Below are 13,679 nucleotides of genomic sequence, written 5' to 3'. Positions count from 1 at the left end.
AAGCGAATTTATTACGCATCTAGTATCTAGGAACTTTCAATATTTGCCGGGAAGGCAAACATGTGCAAAATTTTTTTTCCACACACATCGAGATAATACGGTAGTCGGGTGGGCATAGATGTTCTTATCATTATATTGTTAACACGAGTAAAGTCCCACTTCACAGAGAGTAATATCCCACCTCACAGAGAGTAATATCCCACTTCACAGAGAGTAATGTCCTACTTCACAGAGAGAAATATCCCACTTCACAGAGAGTATTATCCCACTTCACAGAGAGAAATATCCCACTTCACAGAGAGTAATATCCCACTTCACAGAGAGTATATCCCACTTCACAGGAGTAATGTCCCACTTCACAAAGAGTATGTCCCACTTCACAGAGAGTAATATCCCACTTCACAGAGAGTAATATCCCACTTCACAGAGAGTAATATCCCACTTCACAGAGATTAATATTCCACTTCACAGAGAGTAATATCCCACTTCACAGAGAGTAATGTCCTACTTCACAGAGAGAAATATCCCACTTCACAGAGAGAATTATCCACTTCACAGAGAGAAATATCCCACTTCACAGAGAGTAATATCCCACTTCACAGAGAGTAATATCCCACTTCACAGAGAGTAATGTCCCACTTCACAAAGAGTAATGTCCCACTTCACAGAGAGTAATATCCCACTTCACAGAGAGTAATATCCCACTTCACAGAGAGTTATGTCCTACTTCACAGAGAGAATATCCCACTTCACAGAGAGTATTATCCCACTTCACAGAGAGAAATATCCCACTTCACAGAGCGTAATATCCCACTTCACAGAGAGTAATATCCCACTTCACAGAGAGTAATATCCCACTTCACAGAGAGTAATGTCCCACTTCACAGAGGTTGCTCAAGGAAATATATCTTCCAGATATCATTGCTGCTTCATCTCTTTTGATATGGCTTCACTTTAGGGAAACTTAACTTAATGCATGTGCATAAGTGTTACCTACCCTAGATTAGCCTGTGCAATCTGAATAGGTAATTAGGGACACCACTTAACATGTTTATGGAAATTTTCGTATAAATGAAGCGTCTTCTAACGAAAATCCTGTCTGGGCGGAAAGGGCCGTCCCTAATAAGCCTGTGAAGAAACATAAGGTTCGGTCGGTTTAGTGGAAAACAAGCAACATTACTATACCTAGCGGACAGTTGTGCTCTTTTTGGGATCGCTATCAAATAATGATAGTGAGTTTAGAAGAACATTTTGGATAGCTACGCCATTTGTGGTAATCTTTGAAAATTTTAAAATCACAATTGTTTTGTGTGGATGTCGTTTAACATTGTAATGTTTGTCGTAATATAATAAAATCTGAGATAACAATAATTAATAACTAAATTGATTCACTTTCATCGTGGTGTAGTGGATATGGGCCGATTATCACGAACATACTTAAGTCGATATTTTGACTCAACTTTGAGATTTTGCTCAATATTGAGATGAGGTGTAAAACAGTTTGCTCAAGTCGGTGATCACGATACGTTTTTGAGTACTGAGTCAGACTCATCTATGAGTTTGAGCAAAAATATCTGAGCAAGCCTTCAAACCTTTCTCAAGTTATAAAGCATGTTACTCAAACAATGCCGCAATTGTAAACCAAGAAATAGTTTATTACACTTTCGGGCGTTTATTACAATTCAGGTTGGTCATGCAATTGTTAATAGGTTAATAACTTTTATTACAATTGAGGTTGTATGAGACCAACTTTTTTTGTCATTCATACGTCGTATTTTCCCTATTAAGATACGTTTTATAAACCTGTATGCATTATATTTTTCAATAACCTGTGTTTGAAAATGCGATCAGATGCAATATTAAACCAAGAAAAATGTTTATTACACTTTCGGGCGTTATTACACTTCAGGTTGTCACGCATGTAATAATATAAGTAAAGTTTATTACTAATTAGGTCGTTATTACAATTCAGGTTTGTAACACAGCTTTCAGTAATATCTGAAAGTTACACATGAACTCTTATTTATGGTTCATTGATGTTGTTTCAAGATGGCCTGGTGCGACAAATGATGCTCGTCGGTGTTTGATAGCAGTGGCCTAAAGATAACTGTGTTGCATTAATTCACAAATTAGTTCAATTCACAGCAATATCTGAGCATTTTATTTTTAACTCTTAAATATACATTATGCTTGTCCTCTTTTTATGAAAGTAATTGTTCCAGTGTATATAAATGGCGGCTAATACAGGCTCAAATAACGTGTTTTATAGACTATTGACAATTTTGATAAATGAACATAAGGTATAATTTATATCAAATAAACCTCAGTGGAACAGCACAATTTAGTCAATTAAAATGTAGAAAAATTGTTGACGATTTTTCAAGAAGGAAGGCAATCTGTTAGACTCTAAGTGCTGATAAAGAAAGGACGTGTGATATTTTTTTAGATGTCTGCATCGCACTGGGTGGATGCCTGTCTTTCAAGACCAATAAGTGGTGGTGAAACAACAAATGTTGGCATGCGCCTGCACAACCTGTACTTTGAATTATTCATTCCGTGATAGAGGTAGAAGTTGGGGACATGATCAATCCTGCGGTAACTAACAACACACAGGAAGCAGCAGTAAATAAGAGGCCAGCAGCTGATTGAACTGTTTAGTTGAAAATGTTGTAAACTGATAGTTATACATATTTAAAGTGATATATTGCCGAATATATATATTCTCCAAATATCCTTGATATGATGCTCTGTTAATAATAAAGTCTCCACACCCTTAAAAACTGTTATTTATTTTAAAACTTGTATTCACCGGTGCAATTTTATAGTAATTTTATAAACATATTTATTATTATAATATTTACCTGTTTTTTTATAACAGTTGCAATTGCATGTGTATTCGATGAATAAAACATTTAAAATATTCATATTTATTACGAGTTATTTATAATATTTAGAGAGTACAATATACACATCCTGTCATATCAGTAAGTACAGATTAAGATTTCTGAAAATAATTGAACGTTGAAATATTTAATTTAGAGACAAAATTTCTTCATCCAAATTTTTGGTAAAGTCCCGAAAAATGTCATTTCTGGTTCTGTACTACTTAAGCATTTGTTCTTGGATTATGTGAAGCTGTGTCTACATGCTTGGCATGTCACTGCAAGTAAATAAATTTAACAGTTTGAATAGTATTTAATTAAACAATATGTTTTAGAAAAAAACATACAGATATTTCATGTATCAGGCATGTGTGGTTGTTGAAAATAACACAAACCAATTATAATAAGATTTCAATGCTTCATGAGCTGGTTTTGTTTCTAAAAGTTTTTGTATCATGAAATTTAACAAGCATTGCAAAATTAAACTTTACATTTGCATGCGACTCTCGTGCCCTTCATTCCTATAACGTAATTAAGTATATACATGTCGAAAATAATTTAAAATGAAACAGACACACAAGTTTACACCCTAAATAATTGATTATTTATGTTTAAAACGACAAAGCAGCAATAATGTATCCCCATATTACAGATATCCACAAAACCCACAATTTAATATACTAGACATACTAAGTCGTAGACTAAGCATATATGAAAAATATAGTGCTATTTTATCATAAAACACCAAACACCAAAGTTCTCTAAACATATAGTTTCTAGAATTTTCAATGTGCTTTATGTGCTCAACAAGAAATTCGTCTGTTTAACCTGCTGATGGATAGTAATTTTGCAAGGCAACTAGCCCAAACAGACTAGTGCTTTAAAATAATTAAGTTGAAAACTGTTACATTTTGCGCACAAACTATTCACTTTAGAAAAGTATACCTCTTGTTTTTGTATTCCCTAACATTTTTATAATTTCTTGAACAGCTCTGTCGCCTTGAAGCTTCCATTTGCTAAAATAAAACAGTTGAAATATGTAAGTTACCTATTTAAAATGATGAAAACAATGAGTTAAGTGATCTTGATATTTAAATGGTAACAACAGGCATGGCATTACAAAACCCATTATTCCATAGAACATTACTAAAATGTAACACAAAAGAAACAAAATTGTACAGGCTATTTTGGGGATTTACATACATTGTAAATTTGAATTAATGAGCGATCAAAGAATTCAAAACGTTTTAGAGTCAGTGGATCAGTCTTTGACTTAACAGTATTTTCAATGATTACATGTGAATACAAATCTCGAACGTATCAAAAATTGACATTTTTTTTTATTTAATGCTTTATCAACTGTCAAATTTAGTTAAGTTCCATAAGGAATAGTAATGTAATGCTATCAAAAAAGTGTCAATAAACTGGTTTAAACAGGGAGATGTATCGATAATTGTTAATGTTGTTCTTCGCAATGAGTTATCCTTTTTTGAAAACAACACCCATTAAGCTGAGAAGTGACGAATATTTCAGCAACCATATAGTTAAAGTGCTTTAATTTGGTTTGAACTGGATCTATCTTCTTAAAGTTTAAAGCATATGATGGCTTAAAATGCATAAATTACCTTTTACTTTAGTGCAGTGTGACAGAGCACTTATAAAAGTACAACTATGTCTGAGCAGGTATTTATGTTTGCATTTAAATAATGCATAAATTAATATTTTGGAGGCATTTCAGCATTGTCATCTCTAGATGTATAATATCACATGTTAAGACATTAAATTATTTACTTGACAAATCAGAATTTGCACACAAACTAGCTAATTACCTTCTCAAATTTGTTAGCCAAAATTTCCATGTTTCAGCTCGCAATGTATTGCCGTTTGAGCCCGTTTAGCTGACCGTACAGCGCATCGTAATGGTTTATTATTTTTTCAAACAGACAGAGCCTTTCGCTTCCAGAACAATTATCTGACCTAGGCATTTTTACTCTCGTAGACGAAAAGAAAACTGACACTATTTCCCGTAGAAATGTTATAAATCAATCTCCTTTTGAAGATCGTCGCTTACATCTTTTTTTAACAAATAATAAACATTTGAGTTGAGTTGGAAAGTTGAGTCGTTCTCAACTGAGTTGAGTTTTGAGTTCGTTCGTGAGATGCCCATTGTTCTCAATTCTCAGCTGAGTGTAAACTCAAATCTCATCTGCTGAGTTGAGTTTAAAACCTGAGAACGTTCGTGATACTAAGCCGTGATGTCCGATTGGCGACCGGCGACCGGGGGGGGGGGTCACGGGATTGTTCTTTAGATCATCCCAAAGGACACAAAGTGATGGTTCTACCCTGGCAGCGGACTCAAAAGCGTCTCAATAAGTCCTGACTTTCGATGCAATCGAGCTTATGAAAATTGGTTTGTATATCATCAATTGTAATAACAGATATTAATACTTCTTGAAAACAATTTAAGCCTATACAGTTTGTGTTTTTTTCCAATATCATAGATCCCAATATATTCAGACAGTTAGATAGGTGCACACTTCTTTTATTATGCAATTATTAGCAGCTTTACTTCACAATACAACCAATACACAACACAACGGTAATACCAAATGTTTTGGAAAGTATACTTGATAGTTTTCTGACCGTTTGACGTCACACTCATGTCTTACAGAGTCTCTTTTTGCAATTAAAAAAAAGCAGCATTATAGTTCCTAAGCGCTCACCTGATTTTCAGGTACATCCATTTTTGAAAGCTTGACCTGATGATCTTTTGTTCGGAACCACTTGACCTGCTTATTTAACGTTTGGCTCAACTTAACTGGTGACGTATTGTTTGACTCCACTCGACCTGGTAACCTATGGCTTAACTCCCATGTGACCTGATAACAAATTGTTTGACTCCACTTAGCCTCGTTACCTATTTTTTTTTAATCCACTTTACATGGCTACGTATTGCTTGACTCCACTTTGCCTGGTTACGTATTTGTTTACTCGACTTGACCTGGTTACCTACTGTTTGACTCCACTTGGCCTGGCTACCTATTGTTTTGACTCCACTTGGCCTGGTTACCTATTTTTTGACTCCACTTTACCTGGTTACCGATTGTTTTACTCTACTATACCTGGTTGCATATTGTTTGACTTCACTTTACCTGATTACCTATTATTTTACTCCACTTCACCTGGTTACCTATTGTTTTACTCCAATTGACATGCAGACATATTGTTTTACTTCACTTGACCTAGTGACCTATTGTTTTACTCCACTTGATCTGTTTACCTATTGGCTTACTCCACTTGACCTGCAGACCTATTGTTTGACTCCACTGCACCTGATTACCTATTATTTTAGTATATGAATTTCGATAACACAAAATAAGTTAAAACTTCTTTATTTTACGTTTCCTTTGCAATAAGAAATGACTAGCACATATGGACTAGGTTAAAATAAAATTTTAGTTGGAGAGAATGAGCCACAACATTAAAGATATGTAAATCAGGAATGATTACCCCAAGTGATCGTTCTGATTTTAAGGAGCTGACAGTCTCTTATTATAAGCAATAGTGAGCAAATCCGCAACATTAATCGCAATGTTATCCAAATCCGCAAAATTGCAATGTTATCCAAATCCGCAAAGTTCCGCAAAATTCCGCAATGTTAAGCAATTCCGCAATATGCAAGTATGGATTTATACTCAGCAATCCGAAGACAGCCGGCCACACAAAGATAGCACCCTCATCATTATTATAATATTGAAATTTAATCAACTATTTTTTGTAATAATCCAAAGGTAACCACCTAAGTATGGAATTATACTCAGCAATCCGAAGACAACCGGCCACACAAAATAGCACCCTCAGAATTATTATAATATTGAAATTTCCAAAAAATGTGACTACCAAAGGAGACTGTCAGCTACTTGAATTTTTCCGCCACAATTTTTTTTTCGCAAGAATATTTATCCGCCAAAAATTCAATCCCCTTGAATCAACAACACAGCAAAATATACACAAAATTGAAAACTAATTGGTCAAGAGTTTGATTTTTTCCTGAAGGGCCCACAACAACATCTCGTTTCCGACTGGAGACAAGGGGACACCATCATTTATATAAAAGCCTGGTGTAACATTATCAATGTCCATTATTACACTACCCATGTCGCACCCTTTAATTTTCCGACTCATTTCCCTACCAAATTGATTTAGGCGGCGCCGTTTCATATCCTCGGAACTACCAGGAGGCCAAATTAACCGAGGCACAATGTAAATCCAAATAAGATGTACATTAGGGAAAGCTGCCTTAACATATCGTAAACCCCAGCGTACAAGACGAAAGATAGCCACCTGAGGCGAAGCCATGTCATTCATCCCCACCCCCTAAATGGAGGAAAATATATCTGGGTGCCAAAGAGAACATCACTCCCAGCTAGAGGTTGTGCTGGAAATCAGCCCACTTCATACCACGGAAACCACGGAAACAGTAAGATATAAATAGGACCAAATGATTAGGATTAATATCGTAAATATTTGGCAAACTAAAAGCACGCAAAAAACGCTGAAAAGCACCAAGTGCTGTTCTATAAGCAGCAGACGTATTTGGAGCTAAACTGGCATCCAACAAACGATTCACTCCTCGTCCCATATCTGCCAAAGAAACTCTGGGATCATTTGGGGGGAATAGGTTTGCCTCTGGTGCCAATTGACGGAACTTGCCTACCTGCAATCGAGACAATGCATCACAAAGACTGTTGGTAGAGCCGGGTAAATGACAGGCTTTTATAGCGACACTGAGTCGTAAACACCACAATTTTATTCTTCTCAAGATTATCATAATTCGGTCAGACTTAGAGGTCATGCCTTTTATTATGTCAACCACTGCGCTATTATCACACATGAAACGAATCTTTTTCCGAGATAACACTTGTCCCCACAAATGCAAAGACACTAAAAAAGGGAACAATTCCAGCACCGTAATGTCTGATGTTATTCCTTTCTCATACCATGACCGAGGCCATGCAGCATATGCCCATTAAAATATATCCCCAAGCCTTGGCCTCCTGCACTGTTAGTAAATAATTTCTCATTTTCATTTGATACCCAAAAATTATTGTGAAACATCGGAATGCCATTATGATTTTTGAAATTGTTTAACCACATGACTAAATCAAGCCTTATTTCTCTGCTAACCCTCAAATGATGGTGAGGCTTAGTAAGACCACATATATTATTTATAAGCCGTCTGCAAAATGGCCTCCCTGCAATACCCGCCCGACAAGCAAAACTCAACGAGACAATCAAACTTTTTTGAGCACTGCCTAAATTTTTTCCACAATTTCAAGGACTTTTTAGTGTGGTATAAGAACGATCATATTAATTGTATCAAGTTCCAAACCTAAGAATACCAGCACTTCAGTAGAAACCTCAGTCAGCCAAACGCACATACAATATATTGACACATTCGATAAATTAATCCATCGCTATTTCACAACTTAACCGGTCTTTAGCTCCGCCTAAGAAATCGTCCAAGTAGTGAATTAAACGACCAACTGACATTTTACTTTCGATGTGAGACTCAAGGAAGGTCGCAAATGTTTCAAAATGTCGACAGCTAATTAAGCATCCCATTGGCATAGTTTATCAACATAATATCTGTTCATGAACTGAAATCCTAATAACTCGATATCCTCCAATCTAACAGGAAGTAGCCGAAATGCATTCTTTAAATCCATTTTGAATAATTTGAATAATTAACAGTTGCTCCCCAAGTCATGTATCATATGTACTGCATCATCAAAACGTGCATATTGAACTAAACATAAATTTGCATCAATAAAATCATTTGTAGTAGCATTCTCTGGACTGGACAAAAGATGTATTAATCTGAAATCGCCAGGAGATTTTTTAGGTACGACACCGATTGAGGAGCACTGCAATTTTTTTAAAGGTCGGTCGTGAAAGTGGCTAGCCACCCGATCTGCCAGAATTTCCTTATCTATTTTATGCTTAACGATATGGCTGAATTGGAAAGCAGATTTCAAATGTTTTTAATCTCTTGGTTGCCTTGGGCCAATGTAATGCAAATTAAAACCCTATGTGAAACCATTAAGAGTCTCAGCATCAGCCCGATGTTCATAAATAGCAAGCGCTTTTGAAAGATTGCTAAAGTTTATTGGTGAAAAACCAGTGACTTTAGGTCTGAGTTAATGGGGTCTTGCTGAGCTAATTTTACCCCTATGGGCACCTCGTATGAACCGGGTTCTGTAGCTTGGGGTAGCAAATCGAAATGAATGCCCTCGAGCTGATGGAATTGTTTGCTTTTTAAAGCAGAGAGAGGCTGGGTGACTGCCCCCGCAATGGGAACATGTATGTGAGAATCTACAAGTTGGCCAAGAGCAGGCGCCCTTATTGAAGTCTAGGCAAGGGTACGAGGCACCGACTCCTGGTCCCCTTTGCGTTTCAGTACTATTAGGGGCTAACACACCGTCCCTTGATAGCGTACAACGCCACCAGAGGTCCGTGTTGATCTCCGCCCAGGTCCAGGCCGGCAGACTTCATGCCGTAGCCGGAATTGAACATCAAAGGAACACCAAGGAAAACCAGCACGCTTGCTGATATTATACATATATTTCAACAAATTGGGAGCCTCATGACTATGTGAAACAATATAGAAAGACATACAAATGATAAAAGCATAAGCCCATTGCTTGATGCTTTGAATTTGGGACTTGTCCTCCCTTAGCCTTGTCTCGATGTTTCCATTTAGTCCCTGGTAAAGGATCCCCCCACCAGAACAATTATCCTGCAACTCCGATGAACCTTTTAACATTTATGTTAAATTTACAAACTGGTTGTTCCAAACGCGTTCTCGGAGCTGCAAAAGTGGGACTTGGGAGTGACCCCAACGCCCTACCACCACCACACCCTGTGACTATTGGGGGAGTTGAGACAGATTGGACAACATGAGATGTGGTGAAAACAATTTGCGATTCACGAATAATCGTCTAAAAATCAATGAAATTACCCGCAGGTTTCTCTACCGCGGGCTCCAGCAAGGCTGCCTCCGTCTCTCACGCAGGCGTCTTTCGCTTTCGTGTTCGCGGCATTGCGATGCGATACGATTTTTAACATTGAATTTTAAAGTTGCAACAAGTTCCTCCAACGCTGGAGTGAAAAGGCAGCGGAATAGACCATTAGTCATACCGTTCCCGAACTATTTCGTCGTTGTTAGCTAACTTGTTTACATACCGTAGGTTACACACCATAGGTATAAGCTAAGAGACAAAAAAGTTCGCAACTTCAACAAAATAACCCGGTTTATTTTTTAAACAAATAAACCACATTGTTTTACTCCACTTGACCTGCAGACCTATTGCTTTACTCCACTTGACCTGGTGACCTATTGTTTGACTCCACTTCACCTATTGTTTTAGTCCGATTGACATGCAGACCTATTGTTTGACTCCACTTCACCTGTTTACCTATTGTTTGACTCCACTTCACCTGGTTACCTATTGTTTGACCCCACTTGACCTGCAGACATATTGTTTGACTCCACTTGAACTGGTGCAATTGTTTGACTCCACTTGACCTGGTGCAATTGTTTGCCTCCACATCATCTGGTTTCCTATTGTTTGACCCCATGTGGCATGGTTACCTATTTTTTGACACCACTTGACTTGGTGCAATAATTTGACTCCACTTAACCTAGTTACCTATTTTGTACTCCACTTGACCTGGTTCTATTGTTTGACTCCACTGCACCTGGTTACCTATTGGTTGACTCCACTTCACCTGGTTCAATTGTTTGACTCCACTTCACCTGCTAACCTATTGTTTAACTCCATTGCACCTGGCAACATATTGGTTGACTTTACTTTACCTGGTTACCTATTGTTTGACTCCACTCTACCTGGTTACCCATTGTTTGACTCTACTTTACCTGGTTACCTTTTGTGTGACTCCACTTGACCTCGTTACCTATTGTTTGACTCTACTTAACTTGGTTGCCTATTGTTTGACTCCACTTTACCTGGTTACCTATATTTTTACTCCACTTGTCCTGGTTACCTATTCTTTGAATCCTCTTAGCATTGTAACATATAATAAATATGCACAAAATAGTTAATTATGCAATATCATAAACATACATGTATAAGGAAGGCATTTGGTCTCGGATGATGTATTTTAACAATGCCACGAGGAATATGAAAATGAACGAAAGATGTGAATGCTTGGGATGAAATAATGTATATTTAAGAGCATGATTTGAGCAATACAAAATTTAACGGGGATCGGTGCATGGATAAGGCTTTGAAAAAAACACTAATTTGTATTGTTTTCATTTTGATTTTTTTTTTACAAAAGTAATCAACAAAATCGAACATTATGTGTCACAATTGCTCAAAGAATGCTCTTATGAAAGATTAAGTTATTACAAATACATATTTTATTGTAAAATACAAACATTACTTTAAAACATATAAAACTACTAATCACAGCCACACAATTGTGTCGGTTGAGGCATTATTATAATACTTGCGTTGTATAGAACGCTTTTATTATAAGACACTTTTTATCACACAACTGCAAATGCGAAGCCTGAGCATAATATTAAAGTGTAAAAGTAGTATACATGTATATCAAAAGCAAGTAAAAACAGAAAATATACAGCGAACACACATCACCTCACCCCGACACACATACACATAAACGAACAAGCTTTCAATAACTGTAACATTGATTCCCAAATAAGTCTGTGTACAGACACCTGTTCAATGTCACTGCTCTTTAACACATGTTAGACAATCTTGAACCCAAAAGGCGTGCATGCGTTAAATTGAGGTGAAGGAAAGGACAATAGAAGACCATGTGAAAAAGCAATCAAATACCCTCCATATATAATCTTATTTCACGTTTTACAAATGTATATGAAAAAAAAGATATTAATACCTGCATACAAAATTCAATTCAGCCGAGTTATAGTACATGCTTTATCTTTTCAGACTTTGAAAGTAAACGTATTTCAATTGTAAATTAAGCAGACTAAAAAGTTGTCTATATATTGATAATAACATGAATACGCAACCATGGCCATACTCACGAAAAGACGGACGCACAGTTAGCTTTTTTGATATCAGTCCGCAAAATTGGGCTGTGACATACAATGCTAAACTTTTCTGTTTGACATAACGCATCCGTGCCGTGCGAAAAAGGAATCAATAAAAGCTGTTATTGTCAATGTATAAGCACATTTTCGTAAGTTGAATATGAAAGGGTGCATATAATACTTGTACCAAGAGGTGCGTAAAGTTGGCTCGCCGTTAGACGTTCGACATTAGCACAACATTCAAATAAGCGAATGTCGAGCTGGCACGGCCTTTAAGCTCGACATTCAGCTCGACATTCAAACCGAATGTTGTGCTGGCACGGCATTCCAGCTCGACATTCAATTCGACATTCGGATTTGTGTTGAATGCTTATTTTCGAATGTTGAGCTGGCTCGGCATTCCAGCTCAACATTCAGTTAGACATTCGGATATAGTGTTGTATCCTTATTTTCGAATGTTGAGCTGGCTCGGCATTCCAGCTCGACATTCACTTCGACATTCGGATATAGTGTTGTAAAATTATTTTTGAATGTCGAGCTGGCTCGGCATTCTAGCTCAACATTCAGCTCGACATTTGGAGATAATGTTGTACAATTATTTTTGAATGTCGAGCTAGTACGGCATTTCAGCTTGACATTCAGTTCGACATACAAACCGAATGTTGTGCTGGCACGGCATTCCAGCTCGACAATCAGTTTGACATTCGAATATATGTGTTGTATGCTTATTTTCGAATGTTGAGCTGGCTCGGCATTCCAGCTCGGCATTCAGTTCGAAATTCCGATATAGTGTTGCATGCTTATTTACGAATGTTGAGCTGGCACGGCATTCCAGCTCGACATTCAGATCGACATTCAAATATAGTGCTGTATGCTTATTTTTTCGAATGTTGAGCTGGCTCGGCATTCCAGCTCGACATTCAGTTCGACAATCGGAGATAATGTTGTACAATTATTTTTGAATGTCGAGCTGGCAAGGCATGCATGCTCGACAATTTCAGCTCGACATTCCGTTCGACATACAAACCGAATGTTGTGCTGGCACAGAATTCCAGCTCGACATTTAGTTTGACATTCGGATATAGTGTTGTATGCTTATTTTCAAATGTTGAGCTGGCTCCGCATTCCAGCTCGACATTCAGTTCGAAATTCGGATATAGTGTGGTATGCTTATTTACGAATGTTGATTGAGCTGGCACGGCATTGCAGCTCGACATTCAGTTCGACATTCGAATATAGTGTTGTATGCTTATTTTCGAATGTTGAGCTGGCTCGGAATTCAAGCTCGACATTCAGTTCGAAATTCGGATAAAGTGTTGTATGCTTATTTACGAATGTAGAGCTGGCACGGCATTCCATCTCGACACTCAGTTCGACATTCGGAGATAATGTTGTACAATTAGTTTTGAATGTCGAGTCGGCACGGCATTCCAGCTCGACATTAAGTTCGACATTCGGATATAGTGTTGTACAATTATTTTTGAATGTCGAGCTGGCACGTCATTCAAGCTCGAAATTCAGTTCGACATTCGGATATAATGTTGTACGCTTATTTTCGAATTTTGAGCTGGCACGGCATTCCAGCTCGACATTCAGTTCGACATTCGGATAAAATGTTGTACACTTTTTTTCGAATTTTTAGCAGGCACGGCATTCCAGCTCGACATTCAGTTCGACATTCGGATATAATG

This window comes from Dreissena polymorpha, chromosome 3, assembly GCF_020536995.1.
Source record: "Dreissena polymorpha isolate Duluth1 chromosome 3, UMN_Dpol_1.0, whole genome shotgun sequence".
In the NCBI taxonomy this organism is placed as follows: domain Eukaryota; kingdom Metazoa; phylum Mollusca; class Bivalvia; order Myida; family Dreissenidae; genus Dreissena; species Dreissena polymorpha.
The sequence above is the reverse complement of the archived record's forward strand: the minus strand, read 5'-3'. Positions refer to the sequence as shown.